Source organism: Rutilus rutilus (genome assembly GCF_951802725.1).
Source record: "Rutilus rutilus genome assembly, chromosome: 3".
In the NCBI taxonomy this organism is placed as follows: domain Eukaryota; kingdom Metazoa; phylum Chordata; class Actinopteri; order Cypriniformes; family Leuciscidae; genus Rutilus; species Rutilus rutilus.
This window is the reverse complement of record NC_140211.1, coordinates 3986922-3993522: the sequence shown is the minus strand read 5'-3', so window position 1 is coordinate 3993522 and position 6601 is coordinate 3986922. Positions and strand designations below refer to the sequence as shown.

At 33.0% G+C, this 6601-nt stretch overlaps 1 long non-coding RNA gene across 1 annotated transcript; it reads right to left on the bottom strand.

The window, feature by feature from the left end:
* Positions 1–329: 329 nt before the first annotated feature.
* Positions 330–2951, bottom strand: LOC311287942. Its single transcript, XR_014626853.1, has 3 exons — positions 2911–2951; positions 2367–2435; positions 330–530 (listed from the first exon to the last, which is right to left on the bottom strand). It is a non-coding gene; the product is annotated as an uncharacterized lncRNA (long non-coding RNA).
* Positions 2952–6601: the final 3650 nt, after the last annotated feature.

The window sequence follows — 6601 nt, the reverse complement described above, 5'->3', positions numbered from 1 at the left end:
GACGGCACTAAAAGTTCTACTGAGAAACACTGTTATTTAACAGATCTTTCCTAAATTATTACAATCAAACTCCTTTAATAAAGTGACGGCACTAAAAGTTCTACTGAGAAACACTGTTATTTAACAGACCTTTCCTAAATTATAACGATCAAACACATTCAATAAATTGTCAAGACGTGCTCAAGAATGTAAGAAAACTGTTTTATTTTAGAAGACAAAATAAGTCTGTAAAAAAACTATAAAACTGATTAAAATCATCTCAAACTTTAATTTGCAGCACTTGTGTTTACATATAATTGAATAGTATTTAAACAATGTAAACTTGTAATCTAAATAAAATGAAATTATTCAGACCCCTGGGGGTCACATAGTTCTGATATTAAATATTATATGCTCTTTACATTCAGAATCCTTACTATACAAGTTTATTAATAAGTTAAATCAAAACATACAACAAAAGTGTACCAGAAGTGACAGATACAGCAAATAAACAGCAATCCAGCAAACGGCCAGTAATCAGCTTGGTGCATCTGGGAATAAGAAAAAAGGACACACTATGATTCTCTCAAAATGATTTAAATCATTTTTGTTTCCTTTAAACAAGCTTAATGCATTTTTATTTAAATTGTCTGTTTGTCTTCTGATTTGTCTGGTATCTAAAACTTATGTCCGATTGAAAAATGTGCATCACCAAAAGAAGGAACATGTAGATTCACAACAATGAACATTCTTTTCCAGAGGTATCATTGCAAGGTAAACGCCTAAAAATGTCAATTTGTATTATAAAATAAAACCAACAATATTTGTATTAACTGGAGGTGTTTTCAGCCTGCTGTGATATGGGTAATGAGGGTCTTTCTCTCATCCTCCAGGGAATTAAATATATTTGTGTTTAAAAAAAAAACACACCCAAAGTTCACCCAAAAATGAAAATTCTGTCATCATTTACTCACCATCATGTCTTTTCAAACCATGCATTAAAATTAGATATTTTTGAAGAATGTTGGCAACCAAAAAATGCATAAAGGTTTGGAACAACATGAGGGTGAGTAAATTATTTGGGAGAATTTTCTTGTTTACCTGACTGTGAACTATCCCTTCAGTTCATGTGTGCCAAACTCCTGGAGGCCAGTGTCCTGCAGAGTGTAGCTCCAAACTGTTTCTGGTTATCCTGAGGATCTTGATTAGCTGGTTCAGGTCAGTTTAATTAGGGTTTGAGCTAAAATCTGCATGACAGTGGGCAAATTCCAATCAAAAGTGAGCAGCCCTAGGGTTTTTAATATATGCTTAGTAAGGGGCCGTTTACACGACTCAGTTTCCAACTAAAATCGTCTCGGTCTAAACTACTGAAATGTGAATCTGTGAAAACGGTAAAGGCATGCATTATGTGTTTAGTCTATAGGTATGCGTGTGTGAATGCGAATGTGCACAGGCGTGTAGTCTTTCTTTACAGAGTGACATCACCAGTTACTTTGTGGCATGGATAAAACAGCGATTTAGACATTTTCGCCGATCTGTGAGAACGGGAATCATTTTAATAACATTGTCATCTGTACAAAGAAAAAACTTTTCTGTTTTTAGTACATCGTTGTTGTGTAAAGTACCTAAGTTTGTGTGTTCTTGACGGCTTTGAACCCTGCAGGTAGTTACATTTAACGTATCTAAACGTATTAATAGTTTTACCTATGGAAATTATTTAAACCTTATATGAAATGTATGATGAAAATGTGTGTAATATAGCAAACCCAAACAAACAACTCAAATTATTCTGTTAAATTGAACTCTTACACCATATCTAGTTTTAAAATGAATCACGGGGACTTGCCATCCTAGGTCACATTACCATAAATATAAAATAAATTACTATAGGATAAAATTACTTCAGTTAATTTACCATCGCATGTACCCTTTGCTAACGCATTTGTGGAAGGGGATTCTCCCCTCATTTACTCTCCCTTATGCCGTCCGAAAGGTATATGATTTTCTTTCTTCAGATGAACACAAATTTTAGAAAAAATAAACTAGACTTTTAGAAAAAGTCTCTTGTGTTCGCGTGTCGAATAATGCAAGTGAATAGACAACAAAATGCTGAAGGTCGAAAAAGTCCAAACACACATCCTGACAATAATCCAAGAGCATTGTAAAGCTCATATGATAAGTGCATAAAACTTGTGTGAACAACACAGCAGCTGTTTGTAGGCTGCATGTAGTCTCTGGAGCATGCACTTGCATTATATTGGCTTACAATAATGGATAATTTTTCAAAAAATCTCTGTGGAAAGAAAGTCAGATATACATCTGGGATGGCACAAGGGAGAAAAAAAGAGATAACTTTTTTTGTTTTATATACTGCAGTGGATACTTACTACTGAATGATGGGCTTGTTTCTCTGTTGGTGCCTGTTCTGCTCCGTAAACATTGTTCCAATGCTTGATCTAAAATATATATATTAAAAAAAAAAAGTTAAAAAGTGTGTTAATTATTACCTGTGTGTTAACACACTATTGATCTGGGTGACATAGGACCATTTATTAATGTGTTCCTTAAGTGTTATATAAATCTGGGGAACCCTTACTAACATCAACCATAGTTTTGCTACCAAATGGTAATAATAAAGTATTGTAATCAATCCACCATAAAAACATGGTTTCTAAACTTTTACTATAATAAAAACCATGGTTAATTTAGCAAAGGACCCTGGGACATGTCCTAAAAAGAACAGCTCATCCAAGTCATACAGGTTTGAAAATACTTTCATTTTGAAAGGACATTTATGTTTGGGTCAGCTAGGCCTGTGAACTCAAGAAGATAGGTAAAATATTGTCTGAAGGGTTTGAACCAGTGTGCCTTTGAGCAGAGATTACATGTTCTGTCTCTATTTCACGTGTATTTTAATATAACAATACTCACCGCATCTGAAGATCATGTGGCTGTATCATATTTATTCCCAATTTATTTATTCCTGGATCATGAGGGAAACACACACATACACAGCAATATTAGCTAACGTTATTTGTATTTACTTACTAACAGAGGCATTTGCGAAAGCTTGCAAAATTTTACTCACCAACTCCAAAATTATTTATGTTTATAATATACATATACTACTTATTATGATGACTGATCGGTAACGTTAGGCCTATATCCCGCGATCAACATGATTCAAAAGCCTAGTTTGCATATTCTTCTAGAGTCAAATAGTGTGGTTCAAGTTCCTCTGTCTAAAGAGACAATGTTCTACTTACACATTGCTAGCAACACATAACATTAGCCTAATACATTGAAACATGTACTAATATCGATATTGCTCTAATCGCGTTTAGATTCTCAATTTAACACACTATATTTTGATTTAGCAGAATTGTTTTTATAAAATAAAAAGTTATTTACCCTCCGCAGATTGCAATATGTCCGTTACACGTTGTTAATGCGTTGTCCATATTCCTTGTTCTTCATTAACATCCCGCAACTCGCTCAAAATAAAAATGTAGCAGTCCGATGTAAAAAATCCATGTTTTAAACAATATACAGCCAATAGTGTGGTAACATTGCAATTACAAGAAAAGATGACATTTTTTAAAAGAAAAAATAGGAAAAAATATACACTTGATATTTATTTAGTTGTATTTGTAGGCTGGCTGTTATATTTATTCAATTGGTTAAATGGTGTTTTCATTGCAGTGCATGATTAAAAATTAAACTTACAATAACTTATATATATATATATATATATATATATATATATATATATATATATATATATATATAACAACATATATTTACCACTGCTCTGCTAAACAGCAGTTTAACAGAGCAAACAGATTATATATTAAACAGAACAAACACTGCCTATGTATTCATATCAAATTCTGTATGTAGATCTATATGAAAAACTAATGGATTGGTATACTCCCAGCTAACAATTTTTGGTTCCCATAACGTTAGTTTTTGGTACCCAGAACATTCTCAGAATGTTAGTTTATGGTTCCCAGAACGTTATTTTGTATGGTAACCAGCCAGCAACGTTCTGGGAACGTTATTTTATTGTTACATAAAAATAAAACCAAAAAAGAACGTTCCCCTAACGTAAGTATTTGGTTCCCAAAAAAATAACCAAAAAATAACATTAGGGGAACGTTCTGTGTTAACTGGGACTCTGGCTGACATTAGTTGCATCCATGTTAACAAATTATTGACCTTTCCTTTAGAAACACTCTTATGCCTAATAATGTCTTGCTTTTCACCCTGTATGGCACTGTTACACAACCTGTTGGTTTAGGGTTAATCCTCTGTCCAACGCAACACTTTGCTAACATTGGCATAATTCTATACAAGTTACAACATATACCCCGGGTTTCACTAGCAAGGCTTAAGCCTGTAGTCCCAGACTAAAATGCACGTTTGAGCTGTTTTACCTGAAAGCAACTTGCACAGACTTATCTTAAAATATGTCAGTGCCATTGTTTTGTCTCAAGATGCACACCAGTAATGTGAAACCGGGGCTGGGTTAGAAATTAAGGGTTAAGGTTAACCCTAACAGTAACCCTAACCCTTGTCTACAGACTTTTATTTAACAGCATGGATACTCCGTTTAGCGTTGATACAGGACTAAGAACTTCTCACTGAGACAGTCAGTAATGTAATTTTGCAAAGAGTGTTTGTATGGACTGTCCCATAAGCTAGAGCTATTGGTGGATTCAAGTCATGTCATAAAGATCGTATTTACGAGTTGAACGCACATGAACGCCACGACAAAGATGAAAATATGAGTAGGAAGCTCAGAATTTTCTTTAACCCTGATCTTGAAGTGAGAAACATTGAGGAATACCACAATACTTAAAGCAGTGACATTGTCAGGCTTTTCTATTTACAATGAAGTAAGCTAATGCCTGCACAAAATATGAGCATTATAATATAACAATATAATATGTAATGGCTTCATAAATTAATTTAAAACACAAAAAAAATATAAAACCTCATGAATACAAACTTCCCAGGAGGACCTAAACCCACCACATGTTCCATCATGAACCCTGTTGGCCTGCTGTCTGACCAGCAAGCTCAATTTAACAATGATTGTGCAGTTTGCTTGCATTAAATTTGTATCCAGAATTACAGAGTTAAAATGTAAAAATACACTTTAATGTAAAACTAATAACATTTACTTTAAAATGACAAGGAAATATGTTAGATATGGATATAAACCTTTAATATAATGAGCTACATATTTAATTACATAATTTTATTGTAAATTTACACAACTTTGTATGTAATTTAAAAAAACAGAAAAATACTGTTTAAATAATACAGTAATTGTCCTGTGAAAAAAAAATAAGAATTACTGTAATTTGTCATTAATGATATAATCCTTAAATTAACAGTCAAATAATTAATTTACATAATTTTATTGTAATTTTACAGAGTTTTGAATATAATTTAAAATAACAGAAATATACTGTATAAATAATACAGTAATTGTCCTGTGAAAAAAAATAAGAATTACTGTAATTTGTCATTAATGATATAATCCTTAAATTAACAGTCAATTAATTAATTTACATAATTTTATTGTAATTTTACAGAGTTTTGAATATAATTTAAAATAACAGAAAAATACTGTATAAATAATACAGTAATTGTCCTGTGAAAAAAATAAGAATTACTGTAATTTGTCATTAATGATAGAATCCTTAAATTAAGTCAATTAATTAATTTACAGATATTGTTTGTAATTTTACAGAGTTTTGAATATAATTTAAAATAACAGAAAAATACTCTAAAAAAATTAGAGTTATTCTCTGTAAAATTAGGATTTTTTTTACAGTGTGGCTCATAAATGTGTGACAAGTATTCGCTGAGTTTTGTTTCAGTTTATAGACGTGCTCAAGAAAAAAAAGTTCACCGCGACGGGGAGGCAGAACGCACACCCTGTTTATTTTCTTTATTTTACAAAAGCACAATGTTTTGATTTGATTGTAAGTGGACACATACAAAAGTAGAAATATCACAGATTCTTTTTTTCATATTTCTTTTTTTCTGTATGACCATAAATGACGGAGAAATGTATGTTTATTGTACTACTATGTGAAGAAAATCCAGCAAAACGCGCCGGCGCGTTTGTCGTCCTCAGAGGGTTAATGCTCTGCGCTGATTTATCAGTAGAAGAGGGCAAGTGGAGCATCAGATAATGGTTCAAATTGCATGGGGGCAAAGAAAGAACTTAGGGAGGCACTTGCATCATTGAATCAAGCTAACATTAATGGAGTTTTATGGCAGAAGGACATTAAGTGGAGTTTCAATCCTCCTGCTGGGTCCCATTATGGTGGGGTTTGGGAGCGGGTCATCAGCATGTTGAGGAAAATCCTCACTGCAGTTCTCCAACAGCAGATGCTTGATGACGATGGTTTACATGCATGGTCTTGTGTGAAGCTAAGGCCATCTTGAATGATCGACCAGTTCACCAAATTGTCTGATGATCCAATGGATCTTGAAGCTCTGACCCCTAATCATATCATGTTGCTGAGAGGAAAACCAACATTATCTCCTGGATTGTTTGATGTACATGATTTGTGCATAAAAAGAAGGTGGAGAATAGTCTCAA